This window comes from Dasypus novemcinctus, chromosome 22, assembly GCF_030445035.2.
Source record: "Dasypus novemcinctus isolate mDasNov1 chromosome 22, mDasNov1.1.hap2, whole genome shotgun sequence".
Lineage (NCBI taxonomy): Eukaryota > Metazoa > Chordata > Mammalia > Cingulata > Dasypodidae > Dasypus > Dasypus novemcinctus.
The window spans coordinates 58,331,246-58,358,889 of NC_080694.1; the positions used below are offsets into that span (position 1 = coordinate 58,331,246).

General features: G+C 39.6%; 2 pseudogenes; one reads left to right on the plus strand and one right to left on the minus strand.

The window, feature by feature from the left end:
• LOC139437349 (sodium-dependent phosphate transport protein 1-like) overlaps positions 1 to 27,644 on the minus strand; it is a 232,146-nt pseudogene that overhangs the window by 22,986 nt on the left and 181,516 nt on the right.
• On the plus strand, positions 22 to 27,447 carry LOC101447837 (sodium-dependent phosphate transport protein 1-like; annotated as a pseudogene).

Sequence of the window (27,644 nt, forward strand, 5' to 3'; positions counted from 1 at the left end):
ACAGAAATGAGGAAATGGAGGATGAGGAAATCCAGCAAATGTGAGGCCCCCCCGGCTGCACCTATTGTATAAATAAAATAACATGAAATAAGAAGAAAAAGAGAGAAAAGAGGAAAAAAAAGAGAAGAAGAAAGGGGAGTGGGCAAAGAAAATGGGAGGGAAACAAGCAAGAAAAAGAAAAGAAGAAAGAAAAACAAACCTAAATAAAAGAAAAAGGATCTTGGGGGATGCAATGGGAGAAAAGACCAGGAGATAATGCGATATTAGCAACCAAGACTATAAAAAAAAAAAAAGAAAAAAGGGAAAAAGAAAAAAAAAAACACAAACGCCGAGGGCTCGGACAATCAAGGATCTCAGGTGTACCTCTGGGCATGGTGGATTCAGGGATGGGAAGTCTGTGATATTGCAGACTCAAGAGGTTTGAGTCTCTGGGGTGTGGGCCACCAGGGTGTAGGGGACACAGACCTGGGAATCACATATCTGGTTAACAGGGAGACTGGGAGCACCACAGCACAACACAGCCTTTAGGGATCCCCGCAGCTGGGTGCCAGCCCTAGGGGAGGGGTCATGCCTGCAAACTCTGACCTCTGTGTCAGAAACCCAAACTCTCACAAGAGTCTCTTTTGTCACTGTTTCACCCAATCAACTTCAGGTCACCTCCTGCCCTGCAAGGCCCGAAACAGCCTGCTGGGGGCACCGCTGTACTACAAACAATTCAAGGACCATGGCAGATGGGCTGCCAGCCCTAGAGGGAGGGGCTCTAGCCAGAAGCTCTGACCTCCATGTCGGAATCCCAAAATTCCACATTACACAAGAATCTCCTCCGTCTCTGTCTCACCAAATCGACTTCCAGACACCTCCTGCCATGCAAGCCCCTGAAACAATCTGCTAGGGGTGTGGCTGTACTACAAACAGTTCAGGGACTGTCTCATGCAACCATGGGGATGCACAAATCTAAATTCCATAGAGGAGGCTGCAAACCAGGGATTTCTCCTGAGTTCCCCAGGAGAACCGGCTGTCTGGAGTAGAGATGGGGATTCTCTCTCTGAATGCTGAAATCACTTCTCCTTTTAATGCCTTCATCTGATTGAACATGACATCACTCGCTGCTGAAGGCAATCCCCTCAGTTGATTGTAGATGTAAGTAGCAATATATGCCATCAACTCATTGATGATTAAGGTCCATGATATGCCCTTATATTACACTTAGACCAGTGCTTGCTTGACCAAACAACTGGGCAGCATTACCTGGCTGAGTAGACACGTTAGCTTAACCACCATAGTCTACCCCTTGTTAACCTGGCAGCCATACACATCACCTTTAAACATACTTAACCTCTAAATAAAAACAATAACGGACATATATATATATATATATATACATTTTTTGCCTAACAATACTCAAATGTCCTAAATATAACCAGAAATACAGTAAATTCCTGAGAATAGGGTGCAAGTCCTTGGTAAAATTCACTCTTAAATTTATGTCAGATGATAAGGTGAAAAGGTAGGGAAATAAAGATATTCATTTTATGTACATATACAAACATACTCAACAAAACTAGAAAGTACTATTATAACCATTACAGTCCTCATTTCTGTAACTGGTTGTAGCAGTTTGATGTTATTTTATGAATCCCTGAAAGAAAAAAGATTATGTTGGTAAAGCAATCTAGTCCTCTGGGTGTGATACCCTTTGATTGCATTAAATTCAGATAAGGTGTCTTTGAATAGATTATCTGTTAATATCGAGTTAGGGCTTTTTGTTGTTATCAGGGCAAAGTATGAGAGGGAGAGGGAGTGGAACTTATGGGAATACCTTATATTTAAAATGTATCATGCATATAATCTAAAGCTCCTTTAAAAACATGAAAAAAAATTAAAAACGTAAACAGAATAAAGTAAAATAAAAAATAAAATAGACATGAGACAAAATACTTGGAAAACAGTCTCAATTTTCTGGGTCATTTGAGTGGGGATTATATTTCAGTGGCTAAAATCAGTTGCACATATTCCTGTTGTAGCACAGTTTCTGAAAATCCATTAAGTACAATACCGCTTTGAATTCCTACCTAGTGCTCCAAATTCTGAGGGCCCTTCCTAAAGCTCAACTGTGTCTTGACCCTAGCTGGGTTAACTATCGCTGTTTCTCATTATTTTGCCCAGTTCCAGGTTTCTGCTCCTACCGTTACAGATTGTCCTTCTTCCTGCACGTCTGCACTGTAGTGGGCACAGCACAGAGCATGTGTCTGAGTCTTATGATGGTGGTGATGGTGAACGGCACTGAGCCACACAGTGTGACCAACTTCTCTGCAAACCAACTCCAGCTCATGTTAAGGTATCACAAAAATACTATCCACGGTAAAAAATTTAAAATCCTGTCATGCTTATTTGTGCAGAGACTAAGCAGTACCATATTTAACATGAGGCAATTATAACTAGAATAATAAGCTCAAGTCTTGATTAGCCTTGCTGTAAGGATCTTAAGAAAACGTGACCTATGATTAAAATATACCTCAATGTTTATGAAGGGCTTTGTTGTGTGACTCCTTCTATATCAAGAAAAATAAAACCCAAGATGTAAGGCTACTTCAGAATGCAGAAGTTTGATAAAGAGAAAAAAGGGAAAGTATTTTAAGCCAGAAATAGAAGGTAAGGACACATTCTTTTTATTTAAGTTCTTAAATATGCAGTGTATTTACATGTTCCATTAATCTCATCTCTGGAGGGTAATGTATTGTTACTCATCAGAAAATGCATGTACTGGAAAAAATGGAAATGAGTGGAAGGGATTATTTTTTTAATATATTCCTCCTGTATTCCATTATGATTATAAAAACAAATATGAACATATTTTCTTATTTTCACCCCCTTTTTACATTGATGATAACACAGTAGATGTGATGTGCTGCATCTTGGTTTTATTTGTTATATAGAAAATGCTTTTATCTTTTAAATCCCAATTATTATGTAAGATGTGACCTAGGAACTTGTTTTACATCATATTTTCTCCCTTGTTTTCATTTGACTTTTTGTTAGTTGAATTATTTCTACATTGTAAAAGTATATAATAATTACATAAATTCTATTACCTTTATCCCACTACAGTTTTAGTCCCAGATCTATGGTTAAATGTGCACTATTCCTTTGGGTGATGTTGTCCTACATCACCCAAGCTTTTGTTAACTAAAGCTTGTACTTATGTAAATTCCTCAGGAAAACTAGTGGGTGCAATATTGACTACACTTGTTTGACCTTGACACTTAAAGAACAATATGGCTGGAAACAAAATCTTGGGGCTCTGAACACTTTCCCTGAGTTACTTGGAGGTGTTGCTGGGCTATTTGTGTTTCTCCACTGTTTTCTGACAGTGAATTTTACCATTAAGAATTCTCTTGCCAACTGATATTTTCCCTTGGTCTTTTGATTTCACTCAGTTATACTGTGTAAGTCAATCTTCTGAGGTTTCTGGGAATAATCCATCCTGGCACACTATTTTCTCTCCGATATGGGCCTTTTAAACTAAAAAGACAAGTCATATGCCCTAACACTCCCAACACAAAAGGTTGGGTCAAGTGTAGGACTATAGTTATAGACATATGAGTACAAAAAGGAGGAAGATGAGAAGAAAAAATGAGAGTGTCTCTTCCAAATATGGATTAAACTTCTTTTTATTGATTTTCCATTTCTGAACCAAATGAAGTAACAGCGACTGGATTATTTCCCACCTAAATCCTCCAAGAAACAAGGAAAATTTATGGTAGGGTGGTATTCAAGACAATGGATGAAGCAGTTTGGCACTGTTTATGAATTCCAAAAGGAGATATTAGATTGTGTTTGTAACCTGGTCTGTTCTTCTGGGTGTATTAGATTGTATTAGACACAGAGTTTTCACTACTGGATTAAATTATGATTAAGAATTTGACTGGGCCACATCAGGACAATGCTGAATCCCTGTGCCCTGATGGGCAGGGATTCACAGAGAAAACATAGGCAGAGGAGAGAGTTTGAGTTTTTGATGCTGGAGCCCTGGGAAGTAAATAGAGAGAGGAAGAACACAGAGGAAGAGAGAAAGCTGCAGCTGAGCCCAGAGAAAATCAAGCCATGGGGAGAGAGATGAGCCCTGAAAGAAATACGAGCCTGATAGTCTACAGCTGACTTTGTGGAGAGACAGAGCTGCTGAGATCAGGAAGAAACAAGCCCCTGGGAGAGTGATGAGCCTATGCCAGGCTACAGCTGTGATCAGAAGAAGCTGGGTCCCTGGAGCCTTAAGAGGAAGGAGGAAGGCTGAACCCTCGCAGATACTGCCAGATGGCAATAGATTGTGTCAACAGATGGCAACAGATTTTGAGAGAGAAAGTTATCTCTTATGGTACCTTGAGTTGGACTCTTTACAATCTGGTAACTGTAAACGTGTATCATTTATAAATACGTACAGATTTCTGGTACTTTACATCAGCGTTCCTTTGACTGACTAATAACTGGACATTGGGTAATAAAGAATAGTGATTGATAGAAGAAGGGAAACAAATGAGGCATACTCTTGGATGGCCCCAGATTACCAACTTGAGAGGTTTCCAGGCCACAACACAAACCAGTAGGACCCAAGCAGACCCCACTGGCATCCCTAAATTGAGGAGATTGAGCTCATGGTCCAGGGAGGCCAAGGCAGCTAGGATTTGCAGGACAGGGTACACTGAAAAGGAAAGAGCTCTCCAGACAGAGAACCCTGAAAATTCGTAGAGCATACCATAGAATGTTCAATAGAACACGGATCTACATATGCATTTGAGGAAAGTCTGAGACTGAAGAAAGAACAAATCACAATGCTAAGATGTAGAATGACCAGTGCTCCCACAGAGTTGGAATTAGTACAGTCCCCCAGACACTTTGACAAAGCTACTGATTCACAGGGCACTGTGTAAAATAAACAGAAGGATCTTGCTCACTATTGCAGAATAATTAGTTCTAGAATGAAGACTCCACCAGATCTACCTAATAAAGACCCAAAAGAACCAAACTGTTTCAACATAGCTTAACTGAATCACAGGGGAAAAAAGCATAAGAATATGGGTAAGAATACAAAAGTATTCAGCATCAACAAGATAAAATCCACATTGTATAGAATCTAATAAAAATGTTATCAGACACATAAAGTGGGAAAACATAATCCAAAATGAGGAGAAAAACCAATCTTTTGAAACTGACTTAAAACAAAAGCAGGAACTAAGAAGTAGCCCAAAAATGCATTTTGAAAAGTAACTACATTCAATGATGACAGGCTGAAGACATTCCCCTAAGATCAGGAATAAGAAAAGGGCGTCTGATTTCACCATGACCATTAAATGTTGGAATGGAAGTTCTAGCCAGAGAAATTTGCAAGAAAAAGAAATAAAAGGCATCTGAATTTGAAAGGCAGAAGTAAAATATCTTTCATAGCTTCCATGATTGTGCACATAGAAAATTAAAAATCATAAAAAGATCCACAAGAAAACTATTAGAGTTAAAAATCTAAAAAACAAATTTAGCAAATTTGCAAGTTAAGAGATCTACATGCAAAAATCAGTTGTTTTTCTATACACCAAAAATGAGCAATCAGACATGGCAATTAAGAAAAAATTCCATTTACAATAACATCTAAAAGAAGAAAAATTTTAGGTATAACTTTAACCAAGGATGCGGAGATTTAAATACAACTACAAACGCTGTTGAAAAAAGTTGAAGAAGACCTAGAGAAACAGAAAGACATCCATAAGGATTGAAAGACAATATCATTAAGATGGCAATACCACCCAAAGCCATATGCAAATTTAATACAATCTTAATAAATATTCTAGCCACATTTATGTAAAAATGGAAAAGGTGATTCTCAAATTCATAAAGAATTGCAAGGAGCCTGAATAATCAAAACATCTTGAAAAATAAGAAGTTGGTCTCACTGATTTCAAAACTTACTACAAAGCCATATAATCAAAACAGTGTGGTAGTTGCATAAGGATAGATATATAGAACAATGGAATATAATTGAGAATTTAAAATGAACTCATATAGCCATTAGCCATCTTATTTCAGCAAGTGTGCTAGGAAAGGGGAAAGAATAGTCTCTTCAAAAAAATGGTGTTGGAAAACAAGATACTCCAATGCAAAAGAATGGTATTGGACCCCTACCTCACACTCTATATCAACATTAATTCAAAATGAACAAAATACCAAAACTTAGGAAACAAAACCTTAAAACTCCTATACAAGTATATAGAGGAAAACCTCATGACATTTATATTTCACAATGATTTCTTATATATAATGGCAAAACAATGAGCAACAAAGGAAAATTAGATAAAGTGGAAATTATCAAGATTAAAAATTTTTGTGCATCACAGAACTTTATCAAGGTTGTAAAAAGTCAACCTAGAGAATGGAAGAAAATAGTTGCAAATCATATCTCTTAAATGGGTTTAATTTCCACAATTTATAAAGAACATTTACAACTCAACAATAAAATGACAAACCCAATTTAAAATGGGCAGAGGATTTGAAGAGACATTTCTCTAAAGAAGAAATGTAATGGACCAATAGTTCCATGAAAAGATGCTCAACCAGAGACACAAGCAGACATCTGCACACTGATGTTCATAGCAGCATTATTCAATATTGCTAAAAGTGGAAAAAACACAGTTGCCCATCAGCTGATGAATGGATAAACAAATTGTGGTGTATACACACAACAGAATATTATGCAGCTGTCAGGAGAAATGAAGTCATGAATCATAAGACAACATGGATGACCCTGGAGGACATTATGTTGAGTGAAGCAAGCCAGATCCAAAAGGACAAGTACTGCATGACTGCACTATTATGAAGTAAATTTATTGTGCAAACTCATGGAGGTAATAATTAGAGTAAAGGTCCCCAGAAAATTGAAGGAGGGTAGCAAATGGAAATCAGAAGGTTCATCTGTATAGAATTGTTTAAATGGTGTTTGTTAAGCTTTGAAAATGAATAGAAATGGTCAAAGCATATCATGGTGTTTGTAACTAGCAGTGCTATTGTATGGGTATGACAGTGGCTGAAAGTGAAAGTCCAAAGTCATGCATATTACTAGAAGGAATGCTAAAAATTGTATAATGGACTGTACAAGATAGTAAAACCTTATGTAAAAGATAAATTTGGGTAATATTGCATATATAAGACCTTTACAAAATATAGCTACAAATATACTAGAAAGAAGGAAAAGAATAATAGCTAGTACAGCAGGGGAAGCATAGAGAGATTGAGAGGTGATGAGTTTTGTTTGCTTTCATTATTATTATTATTATTATAATTATTGGAGTAATGAAAGTGCTCTAAGAATGATTGATGTAATGAATGCACACATATGTGATTGCACCGAGTGCCCCTGACTCTACTTTGGATGGATTTGTGCTTTGTTAGTGTGCATCAATAGGAATTGATTTGTTGAGAAAAAAGTAACCTGGGAACGAAAAAGAAAAGTTGCTCAATATCATCAGTCGTCATGGAAATGCCAATCAAAACAACAATGAGATATCCTTTCATACTCATTAGGATGGCTGTTATTTTTAAAGTGGAAAATAGGTATTGATGAGGATATAGAGAAATTGGAACCCTTATTCAGTGTAGGTGGGTATGTAAAATGGTGCAGTCACTGTAGAAAACAGTGCAGTGATTTTCAAAAAGTCACATAAAGAATTGTCAAATGATCTGCCAAGACAAATGGAGGAGAAGCACATGAAAAATGTTCAGTATCACTAGCTATTAGGGAAATGCCAATCAAAATAATAAGATGCCATCTCACACCTCATAATATGGCCATTATTTAAAAACAAATACAAAAACAGAAAACTACATGTGCTGGAAAGGATGTGGAGAAATAGTCACATGCTTTCATTGTTGGTGGGAATGTAGAATGGTGCAGCCCCAGTGGAAGACAAATTGGCCATTCCTCAGGAAACTAAATATAATATAGAACTGCTGTATGATGTACCAATACCTCTACTAGGAATGTATCCAGAAGAAATGAAAACAGGGGCATAAACAGACCTATTTGTTCACCAATTTTCATAGCAGCATTATTTACCATTTCCAAAAGATGGTGACAACTAAACTGCTCACCAACTGATGAATGGATAAACAAAATGTAGTGAAGAAGGATGGTCCAATGACGAGCACTTGATACTGGTGACAAGGCTTATGAGCTGTTGTGCCTTAAATTTCAACTAGGCATAGAGCTGCAGGGTACCTAAAGGCTACCTCCTGAGAGCCTCCATGTTGCTCACATGTGGCCTCTCTCTAAGCCAAACTCAGCATGTAAATGCATTACCTTCCCCCCTGCAAAGGGACATGACTCCCAGTGATGAGCCTCCCTGGTGCCAAGGGATTACTACCAATCACTAACTGGTGATGCAATAAGAAAAATATCTTGAATAAAATGGAAAATGGTAAAGACAAATTAGTTTATATGGCTAAGAGGCTTCAAAAAAGAGTTGGGAGGTCATCAGGGGTTCGTGCTTATGCACATCTCTGCAGGATCCCACAGACAGCCAAAGTAGCTACAACCTCAAGTACTGGTGCCCCAGAAGGCTACAGAGAATCACAGGTTCTATGGTCCTGGCAGATGACTCTTGAGTTCATTGCCTTGTCAGTGGACCCTACTTTGAAATTTGTGTTCCTAAGTGTGATGGAGTTGGACTCAGGTGTGACCTGTCTACACATGCCTCTTCTATCACTTTTACTGAAAATGTGGGTGACACTGAGATTGGTGTATATTCAGGAGACTTGAATCTCTGGACTGGCCATGTGCCAGCTGGGACCTGAGCCTCAGCAGAATTGCAACTCCTAATCTCTGAATCATTGGACTTACCCAGGTCAGCTAACAGGAAGGTGAAGATGGTCAACCACCACACCAGGAAACTGAGAGTACCTATGACTGAAAGCAGGATAATCATATTCATCAACCACCTAGGATCTAAGACCCCTCTTGATGTAGAAGTGGAGTGGACATCACCATCCCAGGTTCCAGTGGATGGAGGAATAAAATATAGATTAGAGTAGGCTTACTGGTATTCTACTATAGAACTATTGTGACTAGTAATGGAAGAAATCGTATCACTGATATGGAGAAAATGGCCATGGTAGTTACTGAGGACAGGGAGAAGAAAGAACAGATTGATGTGGGGGCATTTTAGGGACTTGGAGTTGTCCTAAATGGTACTGCAGGGACAGATGCTGGACATTATATATCCTGCCATAATCCACTGAATGGACTGGATGAGAGTGTAAACTGCTATGTAAACTATTACCCACGCAGTGCTGCAATGCTCCAAAATGTACTCACCTAATGCAATGGATGTGCCACAGTGATGAAAGACGTTGTTGATGTGGGAGGAGTGGGGGTGGGTGGGGTGTGGGGGATATGGGAATCTCTTATATATATTTTTTATTGAAGTATATCATTCATACAAGAACACACATAAACAATACATGTATAGTAAAGATTGTGAACTTACAAAATAAACATACATAACTTCACACAGGGGTCTCATACATCATCCCTCCACCAATTCTTCGCATTGGTGTGAAATATTTGTTGTAAACTATGCAAGAGCATCGTCAAAATACTATATTTCTTATCTTATATTTGTTGTATTTTTAATGTAACATTTTTTGTGATCTATGTATCTTCCAAAAATACAATAACTAATAAAAAACTTTAAAAAAAAAAGATCCATACATAGGTTGGAATACTATGCTGCTCTAAGAAGATATGGAATTGCAACACAAATGACAACATGGATGAAGCTTGAGGACATTATGCTGAGTGAAATAAGCCAGACACAAAGGACAAATATTGTATGGTCTCACTAATATGAAGTACATACAAAAAATAAACACATGAACTTAAAATCCAGCATATAGGTTACTAGGAGATAGGATGAGTGCTAAGAATGAGTACTGATGCTTAATGTACACAGAATTCTTAATTATCTTGATTGGAAAAGAGAAGAGTTAATGGTAACACATTACAGTTAGTATAACTAACACGGCAGATTTATGAATGTGGTTGTGGCTGATAGGAGATAGTCTAAGGGCATAAATGTCATTTGGAAGAAAGCCAAAGGAATAATTTAGGGAATGAATAACACCGTGAACCCAGAGGCGGATGAGGATTGTGGTTAATAGTACATATACAGGAATGTTCTTCTATGAACAAAAACAAATGTATGCCTCTATAACAAGGCAGTAAGAATATAGTGGTGCAAGGGAAAATACAATTAAAATACAATTAATGTATTGAGATTAGAATTGTAATATTCATGCTCCAGTGTTTAAAGTTACTGTATCAGGGCTAATGACCAATAATAGGGGGGTATGCGATTTTTTTCTTTTGAACTAAGGAAAGCGTTCAGTTCAAAAATTTATTGAGGTGATGACTGCACATCTCTGTGATGAAAGTAAGAGTCACTGAGTGTACATGGATGAATAGCACATGGCATGAGATTGTATAACACATTTTGGATAGCTAGTACAAGGCATGGGATTGTATAACACAGTGAACCATGTGATTTTTGATGGACTGGGGTTACCCGTACAAATATGAGAGCATTCTCTCATGAGCTATAACAAATGTGCAGTATTAATACATGGTGTTAATAATAAGGGGTGTATGAAAAAATATGCCTAGTGTAAGATATGGACCATAGTTAGTAGTTATATTTGATGATGTTCTTTCACTAATCTGTAAGAAATTTCCTACAACAATGCGAGGGGTCATGTATGGGAATTCTGCACGTTATGCATGATTGTTCTGTAAGTTCCCAACTGCTCTAATAATTTTTCAAAATGTAATTATAATCCCTGGGGAAACCAATACTTTTTTTACTACTAAAGATGATATACCATGGGAAGAGATAAAGTTAAATAACATAAAATAATCAATTAAAATCAGAGAAGGGGAAAAAAAAAGAATTAAAAAGGAAACAAAGAACAGACCCACAAAAAGCAAAGTTGCCAGGATTGTAGATTTTAATCCAACTATATCAATAATAACTTCAAATATTTGAATGATATGATTAACAGCAGTGTCACAGAGATGGGAGAGAAACATGGTAATACTCAGTGCTAAGGTAATTGCACTACATGTAAAGTAGCCTAGGGGTATTAGAGGATCGATCGATAAACACACCAGTTAAAAGACAGAGACGATCAAGTTTGCATTAAGAAATCAAGACCCCCAAAGAACACTGCCTATAAGAAACCCTCAAATATGAAGATGCATAGAGGTTAAAAATAAAGGGATGAAGAAAGACGTACCATGTGTGATGGTTTGTATCCATACAAGACTTGTACATAAATGTTCATAGGGGCCTTATTTGTAATAACCACAAACTTGGAAATAACCAAAATCTCCAACAACAGGTGAATGAATAAACAAAGTATGATACAGATGCAAAATGAAATACTACTCAGCACAAAAAGGACTGACCTAGTGATACACTGTGCCACATGGAAGAATATGAAGCCTTGAACGTGTCTTTTGTTCAGTCTCTAGCAAAGAATGATTACATGTATATAAAACTTCTAGAAAATGAAAATAAGTTATAGTTACATACCACTGGTGGGTATATGGCAAGAGGAACAGAGTACAAAGGCCCAAAAGCAAAATTTGGAAGAAAAAAAATGTGCCAATCATCATGATTTTGGTAATAGCTTCACATATATAAATATATGTTATGCAGTTGTACACTTTATTTATGCGAAGTTTAAGTTTGCAGTGCATTTGGTCAACTTATACCTTGAAACTGTTAAAATCTATTTATTTACTATATTTATTGAATTAAATTTCTAAATATTGATGACATTCCAATGCTTTGGTGTAAACACTGAGTATTCCATTTCCTAGAGAAATGGCTGTTCAGAAGGGCAGCATTTTCGATCCTTCACTGTAACAAAAGTGGAAGGAGCTCCTGACCTGTGGAGCTTGGAATATTTCTCTGGCACATTCATCTCCCTATTGAATCTCCTGCCACAATCCAGGGAAATCCATCTCCTTCAAATATGAATCCAAATAAAGGTATTCAGTTTACTGCTGTACAAATGTACTAGATGAAAAAATGAAGACATAGAACAATATAATTGTCTAAAAATGAAGACTCACCAGAAAATTGTTTCTGCAAAGGATATCTAATTTATAACCTGATATTACAAAAGGAACCTAAAATTTAGCAAATCAGTTACAGCCAGGGAAGGGATATCATGGTGCAGTGCACATGGGAGCTCAAAGCAGACATGGCCAGAGGACAGGAGGCTGTGCACAGAGAGAATTTATATATGGGGTACTCTGATTAATGATGATAAGTGAAGGCAATAAAAAGGGAATTATCAGCTGAGGGTTGACCCTTCTGGTGTGGGCAGTTCCAGAGCTAGGTCAGTGGATTTCACCCAGCTATGGGTTAATGCTGCTAAACATCAGGTAGAATCTCCAGTAGAGTACTACATAGTTACAAAGGAGACTTTATATAGAGTGTAGCAGCATCCATATTCATTTCATTATGTTATTTGAGCCAACTCTGCTAAGGAGAGTGGTGGCGTCATACAATATGAAATTCAGCCAAAGAGTTTATCTGTTCACATAGATAGGGAAAATTGAGCAAGTGTTTGCTGCCCCATCTGATGTGAATAAGGGGAATTACTGATTTCACAGATGCAGCTCCTGTGGAGCATTCTGCCCCATTCTCTGGATAGCCCCAACATATCTAATGGAAAAGTTCTGGAGCTTCCCTTTCCCCTGGATACTATACTGGTTATTATCCATTTTCCTCATAGTGGTTGTCCTAAGAGATCTCTCAAAGGAAGTCCTTCTCCATCACAGAGAGATGATTCTGTACAGAGAACACAGCCATGGGTGAACAGGGACTTAGGAAGGGGAAGAAAGAAGAGGAATGAGGGGACAAGATGCTATTAATTAGAGCACAAACCCATGATTCCTACCTACTTCCTTCTTTCATATTCCAACCCAAAATTCAACCAGCACATTTCACCAAAAGATCACTCTATCCAGCAGAAACTTTCATTTTTCAAGATGCTGCTCCTACCTAGGCAAACAACAGAGAAAATTTTGGCAATGGAGCTAACAATCTTAGATGCCTCCCAAGAAGTTTAATCCTGTCATCACCTACAATACTTAAGGTTTCTACCTGTGTAACAAGTCCAAAAGCACATGCAACCTCGTCCCCATAGTCCCAGCGATAAGTGCAATGTTCAGAATTTCTTTTATCACTTTAATACCATGACAAAACTATAAAAGGGCCCCTACTTAGGAAATAACAGATGAATCACAAGAAAGACAATGAAGCATGCCACATCAGAGCCAAGCAAAGGAAGAGAAATGGCCTTTACCTTCACCGACCTATCTTGTTATTCCCACAGCGCCCTGTGAGACCTTCTGTTTATGGTTGGTTTTTTCTATTGTGGATTTTCTCTCTGGGAGCAGGATGTATGTAGGTGGAGGGTACCATTTGGTGAATGAGCTCACATTAATGAAGGACTTACAGGAAAAGCAAGAGGAAATGAATCATCGCAGGGTATGTAGCACTATGTAGTAATTTACAGGGGCCTTTACCTCGAGTTTAGAGGCATTCACACCACAAATATTGATTAAATCTCTGTGTAGTGACAGGTACTGGGGGGGAACAGGTGTGCTCTCAACTGTGGGACTTCATATTATACTTGAGCTTACCAATGGTAAAGTGTGAATATGTGTGCAAACTGAGTGCTATAAAGGAAGAAAGAAGGACCCATGATATAAATTATAGGGCAGTGGAACAATCTACCTAGGGAAGAGAAGAGCAGTGTCCCAGCATCCCTGACTGTAACAGAAAATATCCAGTATTCAGAGAATTTAGATGAGTGTCCTTTTTCCTTTCAGAACCCCGTATATGACTGGAGCCCTGACATCCAGGGAATCATCCTCAGTTCCACCGTATACGGCAGGATCATAACTCAAGTTCCTGTTGGATATGTCTCTGAAATATATTCCACCAAGAAATGGTTGGCTGTGCATTGCTCCTCTGCTCACTGTTCAACCTGCTCGTTCCTTTGGCAGCTGACCCTGGAAAAACTACAACCATCGTGTGCCAAGTACTCCAGGGCTTCGCCCAGGTATCAAGGTCATGCACAAACTGAACCGAGGTTAAGTTCCTGGAAGTACCAGCGATCAACTGGATTGATCCTTTTAATTTCAGGGTACAGTAACAGCAGGTCAGCATGATATATGGGACCGATGGGCCCCTCCCTTAGAACGAGGCCAACTTACCAGTATAAATGCATCAGGTAAGGACTTAGGGCCTTGAATGCTGGAATCACATTTCCATCTCATGATTTCATGTTCTTCCTTCTCACCTTAGGAAGCAAGTTTTGAACTTCCAAAGGCCTTGGAAATCATCTATTCCAGAATCCTTGATTTAAGCATGAGGAAACTCTGTCTTGGATGGAGAAGGGGTTTTCGTATCCCAAGCAGCAGGCAAAAAGAAAGAGAGAATAGCAAATATTTTGTTCCTTTCTGCTCATTATTACTCTACACACATTTATTGGGCAGGAAGTAGTTCATTGCTAAAGTGAGGCCATATTACCTCTACCTGCAGATGTCTACATTAATGAGGGGTCCTCTTTGTATCTTCTAACTAGGGCTTCTGCTGGGACCCTTCATTGCCCTACTGGTGACCAGATTAATCTGTCAGTCCCTGGGCTGGCCAATGTTCTTCTATAGTTTTGGTGAGTTGCTTTCTATAGAATCCTAGTTAGTATTCAGAATTAAGGCAGCAAAAATACAAACCTAATATGAGATAAATATTCCTATGAAGTTAGTGATGCTAAGAAGCATAAACCCCATTGAAAGGAGAGAAAGAAATCAGCATTTATGAAGTCCCGATGATAAGGCAGGCATCATGCAGAACTTCCCTTGCCTTTCTGTGCCTTCCCAGCACTGGGCTTCTTCTTTCTGACCCCTCCTTCTCAGCCTCATCCCCTGCAAACCTGTCCTCTTCCACTTCTCACTACCCCTTGTCTTCAGAGTTTTGCCCCAGGCTCCTTCTCCTCCAGGGCTCTATTCCCTCCCTAGACAATGTCATCTGTGCTGAGGGTCAATGGTCACTTACCATGTGTCCTTGGGCAAGTAGTCTGGCCTTTTTGAGCGTCAATTCTCCCTTTGTCAATGAGCCGCTGCTGGCATCATATGGATTTTTGAGGGTTAGATAGAGACATCCACATTGCCCAGGCCCTTAGTAGGTGCTCGTGTCTTTCCAATCACATTTTGCCTTAAGATTGGGCTCTAACATCACAGTTTGAGCTGAAAAGACTATATTGTTTAGGTGTCCTTTGACCACTGCTAGGACATTGTAAAAGCCTAAAATCTTACAATGGGCTGCACCTTCCCCCTTGCCTGGCCCTGTTCTCTCTAATCCCAACAGTTTCCACTCTCCATCTGTCACACCAGCCCCTGGTTCAGGGCCTTGTTGCTTACTGCTCCCCCTTTCTGGAGGACCCTTGGCCCTAAAGCCCACAGCTGTGTCCCCTCTTATTCAAGAAAGGCACACATCACCCTTTTTCCCCTATAACTTAACTCCTGTCACTGTTAGACAATCAATACTTTTAACTCATTTTTTTAATTGTTATTTTCTTTTCCACTAAGATGTAAACTCCTTGAAGGCAGGGATTTTTGTCTGTTTTATTAACAACAGTGTCCCCAACACTTAGAATAGGGCATGGCATGTAATAGGTATTGAATCAAAATTTGTCAAGTGAATGACAGCATTTCTAGATGATTGACTAGTGACCTCCACCTAGTCCCTGTCCTAAGCAAGGGTCCCCTAAGGCCAAATATTTGGTACAGGAAGTTTAGAAACCTGAAGCGAGATGGCCAACTCTTCTAGCACTCGAGCAATGCTTGAGACCTGGACAGCTTCTCAGGAACAAGGCTGTGCCCAGCTCTCAGAGCTGCTGATTGGACAGGCCTGTGGGATCAGCTGTGCCTCTGGTGTGCAGGAAGATGTAGGAGTCTATAGAGATGAGGCTGAGGGCGGGAAGCTGAGCTGTCATGAATGGAGGAATGGCGAGGACAAGCACTTAGCACGGTTTCCATCAAGTTCATTCTGCAGGAAGGGACAGCTGTGGATGCAGGGAAGCCTGTCAAAAGTGTGAGTTTTGTAGCAAAGTCTCAAAACAGGAAGAGGTCAAGCTCTAGGATTCATACACTGGAAAATGTCATTTAGAAAAGATTCCAATTCTTAATTTGTCCACGTTGACAGGCACCTGTGGCTGTGCACAGTGTATTGTCTGGGTCGTCCTGGTTTATGACGACCCAAGGGACCACCCGTGCATGAGCATCAGCAAAAAGGAGTACATCACCTCCTCCACCATCCAGCAGGTAGAACCCAGATGCTGTGCATCACAACCCACCCCTGGTTCTGCTCCAAGCATGTTTAGGCAAGTTTGTTTCCGCTAATTCTTCATGGGTTCCTTTCCAGTTCAGCTCAAAGAGACAATCTCGGCCCATTAAGGTGATGCTTAAGTCTCTTCCACTCTGGGCCATTTCCACTGGGAACTTTGCTTATTACTGGACAAATATCATCATGAGTCTTTATATTCCAACGTTTATCAACTCCATGTTTCATGTTAATGTAAGAGAGGTGAGTATACCTTCTGTTTTTCCTTTACCTGTATCAGTGTTGCTCTCTCTGCCTTTGGTACTGAAGTTGCAGCAGTATGTTTAGCTGATGGTCTCACCTGGCGTCTCACCGTTTCCAGTTGTGATGCCAGCACTGCCCAGGAAAAAGGGACAGGCACACCATGCCTGGCACCCTGCCTCCATGTCCCCCACAATAACTGCCGCTGTTCACTCTGTGACTGTACTTGTGTAAAAACTGAAGGCTCAGCACCACTGTTCCCTGCGGGTTCTGGACTCCTTCCCTGAAAATCCCATAGCTAAACCTTGTCACACTTCCCACCTCTTAACAAACCCTGACTCAGTTCTTGTTCTCCAAGGACTGACATCTCATATCACACCCCCCACTGCAGGTGCAACTTGGAGAATCACTGACCCCTGGGCCCTTGTGTTGCGTGGTGAAGGGTTAACAGAGAAGAATCTTTAGAAATGGAATCTGGGGTTTTGCTTTGTGTGACTCTGCAATGAACTTGCACTCTTCCAGTCTAAGCCCAGCATTACAGTTTGATCATCTGAGATCTCTTTGACTCTGTTTTCTCTTCCTTGAAACCATGGACTTGTTGGAAGGATGAGCAACCCAGAGTAAGCATCAGGCATTTTTGCAAAGGCTATGGCTGTCACCTCTGTTTTCCCAGGGCCAGTACTTCCCATTCCCAACACCCTCTTCCTCCCTGCTGCCCAGTGCTCTCAGGTTCTGTTGCTTGAAATAGAAATTAGACAGATTTTGACAACTGTAACTGACCTCAAATCTATTTTTCTCTCTCGGGTGATGCAGCCCAATGTAATTCTGGGGTTGCATGTTGACAAATTCCTGTAAGAGAGTGTGGGCTTTAAATACTGAATTTCAGTGTATCAGTGCTACTTTTCCCATCATATGCACTCTCAGATGCTTCCTCCCCAGAATGGGTGGCTGTCTGCCCTCCCCTACTTGTTTACCTGGATCGGTATCATCCTCGCAGGCCAGATGTCAGACTATTTACAGTCCAGGAATATTCTCAACCTCCTCACCATTCGGAACCTCTTCACCTCTCTAGGTAAGGACCAGCCAGGACTTTCAACCCAGGGTGGGGGGAGTCACTTCACCCCATCAGGGGGATTCTCCTGACTGTGTCTTCCTCCCCTCTCCCCAGGGCTTCTTCTTCCTGCCTTCTTCAGTCTGTGCCTGTTTTACTTGAGCTCCAGCTTCCTCAGCACTATTATTTTCCTGATACTGATTATTGCAACAGGAAGCTTCAATGTGGTTGGGTCACAACTGAATGCCTTGGATATTGCTCCCAGGTAGGGTTTGTAAAAGTCCTTTCTTCCTTCCATCTTAGCTCTCAAAGGGACTGAAGATTTCAGTTACTTTGGAGTTTATAGCCAGCAGGTCTAAATTCTGGAGCAGCATCTCTGCAGCCCAGACACATAAAGGAGGAATTAATTGTGTATATATTAGTTCATGTAAGTTTATGAGCCTCTCCTGTACTTATGAACACATATAGCTTAGGAATCAAGCACAGTTTCTGGAGCCAGAAACTGTTGGGTTTGACATCACCACAGCCATTTATCTCCAGCAAGTTACTACCCTCTCTGTGCCTGTCTCCTCACCCATAAAATGGGAGGAAGAAGAAAATCCTTCCTTCTTAGGGTTATAAAAAGTAAAGAGTTCACATCAGGGACATGGAGTCATGCCTGCCGTGCAGCAAACACTCTCCAAGTGTTGACAGCTCCATTGTGTATGCTTGAGTATGTCTTATACTCACCTCATGTCAGCCCACCAATATTAGTCAATTTTCCACTACACATAAGAAAATTGAAGTTCAGATACTTTTCAGCCCAAGATCTCACCCCTGCTTGGGATTTTCCTTGGGATTTGAATCCAGGTTTGCTTGACTCATCTCTTTCCACTCTGCTACACCTTGTTTAAGAGGTAATATGGGTGACTAATGGACACAGCTCTGCCATTTGCACAACCCTAGAGGAGTCTGTGAACATTTTGCTTCGTGGGCTGGGACACCCTGGAGAACACACATCCAATAGGCAGAGTCCTCTGAATTTGCTTTAAGCAGCTGCCCTGGGGCTACAGAGTCAAAATCAAGCAAGCATTATGCTATTTCTCATAATTCTGTAAAGAATACTGCCCACCAGAAGGCTGCAAGGTGAGACCCAAGGCAACTAGGACATGGATACATTAGATGTATTCTGTTCAGAGGCCATCCTTAAAAAATCTGCAGGTGTTCTCATTATGAGACACAGTGCACAATACCCGCGGAGCCATATTCCCTTCAAAAATCAAGTCAAATAAGGAAGTATACACAAATAGATAAAGGAAACTATAAATAGCTACCATTTATGGGGTACTTTATATGTACCACATAAACTGGCATGCGAAGTTTAACTGTGAGAATATTATCCACATAGGATAGAGTAGGAAGCAAAGTCCCAGGAAGTTAACTGATGTAAAGTCACATGGTCAGCAATATGGTGAGTGATGGTTCATGTGCAGACACACCTGCCACCAAAGCTGACTCGCTGTAGTTCTTTCCTCACTGGTGACACCTACCAGTCCCTGCTCAGTAGGATGTGAAATACCTCTGCTAGCAGAGGTGTGGGAAACATCTGACTTGACCTGAGCTGCATCATTCTAATAACCCAAAGCCACGTTAGCCATGTACTTTCCTAATATCAGAGATATGCCATGTTCAATTTGGAAAAAATTCTTATTCTCTGAAGCTAATTCATGATCATTCTCCAGGGCATTATGTGTTATATCTCAAGCATACTGATTACTATAGCTCAAACTAATTTTTATTAGCGAATGGAGACAAAACTTATTTAAGAATCAATGTTCCTTATCATATACCTCTCTTCCCTATTAAAGGAAATTCTAGCCTTACACCTTTGGGATCAAATTTCCAAACTGTCCTCTTGGGGGAATTGGGTCATGGTTAGAACTTAATAGTGGGGCAAAGGGATGGCATCTGCTGGAGCAGAATAGAAGTGGCAAGAAAAAAGGACTGGAAGGAAGAAGAGTCACACAGAAGTGATCTCTTTAAAATGTTGGGGGACGAGAATGAGTGAGATGGAGAAAGCAAGGGGTAGGATGGCCACCATCTTGTTCAGGACATGAAGAGTGGAAAAACACAGGGCTGCTCACCATGCTCTGTGGTGATTAGGAAGGCACTTTCACCTCCTTGACTTTCTGAAAGGGAGACTTCTCATTTTGAATGGTTCGGGAATGATGGTATGTGCACACCTGAATTTCCCATCATATGGGACTGAATTACATTCAGACATCTGAGTTCTACTAAACCATATTACACTAAAATAAAAAACCAATAAAATGTCACCATAGGCTGTTGCACCTGAAGAATAAGCAATTTGAGGTGACGTTTGTCCATAGAACTGTCCTGCATTAGAACAACGTCAAGGTTGTTTCTCTGCCCACGTCATATATCCACTCTCAGGAGGATTTGCTTCCCTCAGAGCAGTGAGTTACAGCATCCTGTGGATATTTTCAGAGGAATTGTCATGGCACTCAGGATTCTTGTGCTGGGAATTCTGCTAACATCTCTGACCTTGGAATGAAAGCCTCTTTTTGTAAAAATAAAAGGTCAAATCCTCTCCCACAGTCACATCACTCTTGAATCTCCAGGTAGGATGGGCAGTTTGTCCAGCTAACACCAATTAGTAAAGACCAAATGAAACCCCAAAGTATCCACCAACAAGCATCAGAGAACAGCTGAGGTAGCCAGGATTCCTGACGGTAGCACCTCCAGAGATCAGCTGCCAATCCCCACCAGGGCTTCGCTGGGGGCTTTGACAATTCTGGGGGCTGGCAGGAAGCTGATGATCCTAGTGTGGCCCGGCAGAAGGCAACTGCTGTGGAGAGAGAAATCAGCAAAGCCTTTGGTAATTGTCCAGGGCTAGAGCGACAACACTGTGGCCTTATACACAATGTCAGTTTCCTCTTGAGATAGCTGTCAGATTGGAGGTCAGTGGGGAAAGAGACCAAAAACAGAAACAAATAAACAAAATTCAGCTGAGAACCACTGAGAAGCATGGCAGAATTTCCTGTACTATTTTGGCAGTGGAGATGAGATACCAGGACCTGGAGGGACCCATTTGAATAGACTGAGTTCTCCCATGGAATCCATGGAGAGATACACTACAAAAACAGGGGGAACCAGAGGTAAACTGCGTCTTAGCAAAGTGTAATGTTACTCTTATCTCAACTCATTCCCTAATTAGATGAAAACAATGAGGTCCTTTAGCTCCAAATCTATTCGAGAAAAGGTCGTTTATTTTCTAATTAGAGATAACAATGTTTTACTGGAGTTTTCTAGCATTTTTTATTCACAATGTCAAAGATTACTAAAAATTGTGAGGTGTGTCAAAGGAGAGTGTCATGTCATCAAAAGCCAAATAACACAAACAAACTGCCACGAGACATAACTCCATGACTGTTACAGATATGAAAGTTAACAAACATGAATTCTAAAAGAGCTATATTCAATTATACTCAAGAAACCAGGGCACACTGAAGAAAATAATTGAGATAAAAATATGACCACCTTTGGAACCTCTACAGCAGTCAAATGGAAGGTTTAGAACTGAAAAATAAAATGCCCAAAATTAAGGTCTTGGTATGTAGGGTGTGAAGACAAATTAGCCACAACAGAAGACAGGACTGGTAAACCAGAAGACACATCATAAGGAAATATCCAAACTGAAGTATAGAGAGAGGAAAAAATGGAAAATAAAGAGAATGAGAGAAATACAGAACACAGTTAAAAGACTAACATATCTGTAACCATGATATCAGAAAGAAAGTAGAGAGGAAACGGGACATAAGCAACATTTTAAGAGACAACAGCCCTCAATATTCTGAAAACAAACGAAAGACAATAAACCACACATACACAAAACTTGTGAATCTCAAGCATGATAATATGTAAGATTTAACATTTTTATAGTAAGCCTGCTGAGAAGCAAAGACAGTGAAAACTCTCAAAATTAGGCAACCAGAAGAAAAGACATCTTACATTCAGATAAGCAGAATGGCTAAAATGAAAAGATAGGAAATGCTGCAAGGTGGAGCAAAACAAATTCGCATATTGCTGGTGAGAGTGCAAACAGGTACAAACATTTTGGAAAACTATTTGGCAGCACTACTAAACTTGAGGAAAACTTTGAGGTTTTAAGAAGAGCATCAAGATATTTTGGCATTCACACAAAACACACATACAACTCATCATCTTCATCACCATCCGCATCACCATATTTTGCTCTCCTTCTTTACAGCATCCTCGGAAATCAATTCTTGTTGAACTAAAGACTCAAGCGTGCAAATGTGAAAGATAGAGTGTAAAGTCCTTAACAGTTAATAGAGAAAACTATCTCTTCTAAAATTACACTCAAAAAGATTGATACATTAAAATAAATTATTTTTGAGAATTTAAGAAATGATATGTTTACCATTAAAAGATGGAGACACTTGAGGAGATGATATCGGAAGATATTTAGGTATGTATAATTAACCAAAGATCAGTATCCAGAATACCTTAGAACTTAGAACAAAAGAATTTTAAAAAGACAAGTGATACAAAGAAAATAGACAAAAGACTTGAAATGACACGAGGAAATCTAAATGACCACAAATTATGTGAAACTATCCTAAATCCACTAGTAAGCAAAGAACGCAAACTGCTCTAGTCAGATTGACAGAAGTTAAAAAGACTGTCAAAACTAGGTGCCGTGCACATAAAATGGAAACTCTCATGTGGCTGATGAGATTGCAAATAGGAGCAATTACTTCAGGTCAACATCTGACATTTCTGATAAGGTGGAAGGTACGCATGCTGGCTGACCCATGAATTCCATTATTCAATATAAAGCCTTGAAAAGTGCTTCTACATGTGTACCAGGATGCATGTACGAGAACATTCTTAGCAGGATGATTCATGAGCACTAAAATCTACTAGGAAATAAAAATGACCACATTCTCACCAAATATAGAAAGGATATTCTGGTATATTCAAGCTATTACAAAAAAAAAAGCATCAAAATTAATGCATCATCATGAACGAATCTCACACATATAATGTTGAAGGAAAGACCCCAAAAAAGTATAGTAAAATGTCAATTACATAAACCACAAACAGGCAAACCTAGCTCTAGTGATTGGAAAATGAAGACATATGGTAAAAATGTAGAGAAAAGCAAGACCAATGTGGCAAATGCAGGAAGGTGCCCACAGAAGCAGGATTAACAACCTCTTATAGATGTCAGTCCCCGCTTGGTCCAGGCATCCAGCAGGAGACCCTCAGTGGGTGCTGTGCTCACTGTGTCCCTCAGGGAGCAGGAGGCCTCCAAGTCTCCTAACCTCTCCACTCCCTCCTTTTTCCCTGCCAGCGAGGCAAATCTCCATTGCATTCGCCCTATTGCAATGCATTCACCCTCACTGCCACAAGGACGAATGCTTAAAAAAAGAGAAAGAGAGAGGGAAAGGGCAAGCAATTTGTTTGTGTGAAGAATATTCTCTGCGAGGCCTTCCCGACCCTCCTGTCATGTCTCTTGTTCGTCATTGGATAATGTAGATTTCCTGCCGCTTCTCAAGTATTTTATATTTTTCCATTGTCATTCATATCATTTCAAACTTCAACTTTATTGTCCTACATTTGCATCTATTTTTATCTTTATTGCCATTCTTATTTATCTTGAACACTCTACTAATTTTTTCTTGCTGCAGTCCCTCTTTTACTCCAAACTCTTTATTTTGTGGTTTCTTTCTTCTTACAAAGACTGGCTCAAAACATATCTATCCTTCCTAGTTTTTCAAAAATCCTTAATTGTATCAGTTCCTAACTTCTTTTATATCCCCCTCACTCATTTTTATGACTTTAAAATTGTTAATTTCCTCTACTTTCAGTTCATTTTCTTTCAGTTTTGCTTCTCTAGTAAGTGAATTTCTATCTATACAGTTTTCTCTAAATACTTTGGCAGTTTGTCAGCTAGATCACAAAGCTAAACTGTGCTAAGAGACTCCAAGATAAATGTATCCAACAAAATGGAAATGCATTGCTCTCCCAAATAGCAATGTAGATTGTGAGTGGTCCCAGGATGCAGAGGCAGTGCTGTTCTCAGCAATTAGAGGGAAGGACTGGGGAGAAAGTCGACAGCAACCACTGACTTTAAGAAAGGGAGCAAGAAGAACTTACTACTTCTGCTCATGTCCAGGCGACCCAAATGAGGTGATGAGGCCACATCTACCTGCAAGGGGGGCTGAGGAATGTCGGTCTACCTGGATGGTCACATTTCCACCAAGTACACGGCTAGGCTCAGAAGACACAGTGCCTAGTGCCACAATACTGTGAGAAGGACCCAGGAAAACGGCTTAATTTATTTTCAAATCAGAAGACAAAATGCAACTTATAGGTCGAAGAAAATTTTTTACTCTATGTCATGACTATGTTTACCTTTATACTAATACTAGACATAATCAGGACTTGGAGTTGTCGTGGGTGGTACTGCAGGGACAGATGCTGGACATTGTAAGTTCTGCCATGGTCTACCGGGTAGACTAGGAGAGAGTGTAAACTACAATGTAAACCATTATCCATATGGTGCAGCAGGGCTCCACAAATATTCACCAAATGCAATGGATGTCCCACAATAATGAAAGAGGTTTTTGATGTGGGAGGAGTGGGGTGAGGGGGGTAGGGGGTATATGGGGACCTCTTGTATTTTCTGAATGTAAGATTTAAAAAAAAGAGAGAGAAAAAATATATATCTTTAATACTTTTTATAGATGAAGGGACTCATAAAGGCAAACGTGACAAGGGCTTAAGAAAATCATAATATGGCTCTGATTCCCACCTGAACTCAGGGATTGTATTGCTAAAATGGAGATGGCAACAATGGATACTGGCGACACAGAATGGTGTCTGCTACTGTCTGCATATCTGGCTGCTCACTAATGATAAATGTCCTTTTTCACAGACTTAGAACACACTCTCCTGCTCTCCAAAAAAGATACAACTCAATTGTATCAAAGAGACCGTTCTTCACAGTGGCTGCACAGAGCCCAGTATTCAGAGGCGCTGAGTCCAGGCTTGACGCCTCTCCAGCCAGGGACCCATAACCTAATAAACAAGCTGGACATCCAATTCATATTCAAATTGTCAAATGGAGTAGCCCCAGGGCAATAAAACCAAAACAAAGCACAGAGTAGAAAAGAAAACCAAAACCCAAAAATGAAACCAAAATAAAACCAAAGAGCCCCTCTTTATCACAAAAGGGAAGAACGTGACATGCAGAGCATTCCATGCTGAAATCTGCTGGGCAGGAAAGGGGAAGATCCCTGTCCTGTAGCAAATTGTAAATAATTCCATGATGAGACCCTGGCTTTGCTCTCCAAAAGGCATTCTCTTGTTCTTAGTGGCTAAAGGGTATGTCCCTTCTCCACTCCATGGCTCCATCTGAAATGGGTGTCGCAGCTCATTTCCAGCTGAGGCTGTTTGGGCTGACAGGAGTTGACCAATCACAGTTGTGCTTCCACAAGGCTCCTCTAAGACTGTGGGCCTAGACCAGGGCACAGAGCTCTTCAGTTCCTCATCAACCTTAATCCAGTCCCATTAAGAGCACGTGCTGCTTTCTGAATTTCTCAAACACGTTTGTAGGTTTCCCAGCTCTACTGGGTTTCACTCTGAGTGTGACCTCTTCTTCTCTATATCTCCATGTTCTTTACTGCTATTACAAACTTGGAGACTCTGTCAGTGCATCTAGAAAGTTGCTCGTATTTCCACATTTTATTTGACATTTTAATGGAATCTGAGAAGTAGCTGTGGTAAATCCATGAAATCAATAGTTATCTCTCCTATATCTGATTTGACTAGACTGGAATTTCCTGCATCATTTGAGTTGCTTTACCTTTTTGCATTGTCATTCTTTTTATGTACAGATACTATGGATTTTTAAAAGGAGTTACATCTGTAATTGGATTAATGGGAGAAATAGTTGCTTCCACACTGACTGGAATCATCATTAATCAGGTAAGGAGTTAGTTTTCAAATATTACTTATACAGAAAAAGATACACATATGAAAAATATACAGAGGAGACATGAGCACAAGGTGAGTTATGAGGTTTATAAATTGAAAATTTTTATTGGAGAAATAGAAAACAGGGTTCCCATATAGCCCCACACACACTCACACAGTTTCTTGATTATTTTTAGCGTGATACCTTTATTACAATAGATGAAACAATATTCTATTTTTACCATTAACTATAGTCCATCATTTACAGTAGAGTTCACTGTTTGTATTGTTGTACTTTGATTCTTTTTAAAATTTTAATCCAGTAACATAAACACAACTTAAAATTTCCTATTTTAACCATATTCAAATATATAATTCAGGGTTGTTAAACACACTTACAACATTGTGCTAACATCACAACCATCCATTGCTAAAACTTTCCTATCACCCCAAAAGAAACTTTGTACCAATTCATTATTAAGTCTCTATTCATTACCACAATCCCAGGCAGGGAAAGTCGCTCTTTCTGCCTGCCACAGCAATTGGTGTTATCCCATGTGATAAAGGTACATTTCAAACCAGAGGGGATGGCTTGATATTTAAAACGAAGTGACAAGGGTATCAGCTAGCCCACCTCGAGAAAAATACATTTACAGTCTATGCTCACATTTTACTCCAAAATCAATTCAAGATGATTTGAAATGTAAACGCAGAAGGAAAACAATAAAGACACTAAAGTAAATAGGGGATGAAACTATATAAATTTGAGGCAGAAAGTCCTTCAAAATCATGACATTAGAGACAAAACCCCGATCAAAATGTATTACATATTTACCTAAAATTTAACCTTGGGTGATGACACAAATGAAAGGAAAATGTTTCAACAAATATGAGTAGATTAAAATAAAATGACATCATAATTAATTACTCCACTTACTATGAGCATAAAAACATGGTTCAGCATTATAAAATCTATTGATGAAATTGAGCAAACTAATAGACTGAAAGAGAAAGCATGTCAGTCATCTTCATAAATGAGGAAAAGATATTTGATACAATTTCCCTAAAGAATTGATGTGTATAAAATTGACTACCAGGATATTTATTATTTATAACAGCAATATTGGAAAACAACTTAAGTATAAAGAAGCAAGGGGGAACTTTTATATATTTTATAAATCTAATTTCTTGACTACTGATCAGGCAGCTTATGGTGCAGTCAAATTTATTTTAGTATACAAACATATCTATGAGTGTTCTAGATTAAAACATTCACTCTTGATATTAGTGTTATGTATATCACAATGTCATTTTTACATATTTAAAAATTATTGGTACACAGATATAGATAAAAGAATAGAAAGAAAGTGTGATTATCTCTGTGGAATTATGACCTTGTTTTAATGACTGTGTTTCTTCACCTTGTTATAATGACTGTGTTTTTAAGTGCCCTTAGGTGAGTCTATATTATTTTTAGTATTATATTTTAAACATTATAAAAACCAAAAACTAGACCTCTCATTGGTAATTACATGCATTTTAATCTCTCAGGATCCGGAGTCTCCCTGGTTTAAAATCTTTATCCTGATGTCAGCCATTAGTGTGGGCAGCAGCATCTTCTACCTGGTGTTTGCTGCAGCGGAAGTCCAGGACTGGGCTAGAGACAGGGAACAGACATGCCTCAGAAGGTGAGCAGTGGTCAGGTTGGCCACCTTGTTGGAGAGTCCACAGCACTGGGGGGGAGGGGAGGGGAGAGGAGCGCAGCAGAAAGGAGAGTTGAAGCTCACCCCTTGAGCAAACAGGGGTGCAGCTGACTGAAATGGAGAAGGAAGGGGTGCAGGTTTGCAGAGAAGGGGGCAATGTTGAGTCTGAAACGCACAGGCATCCTG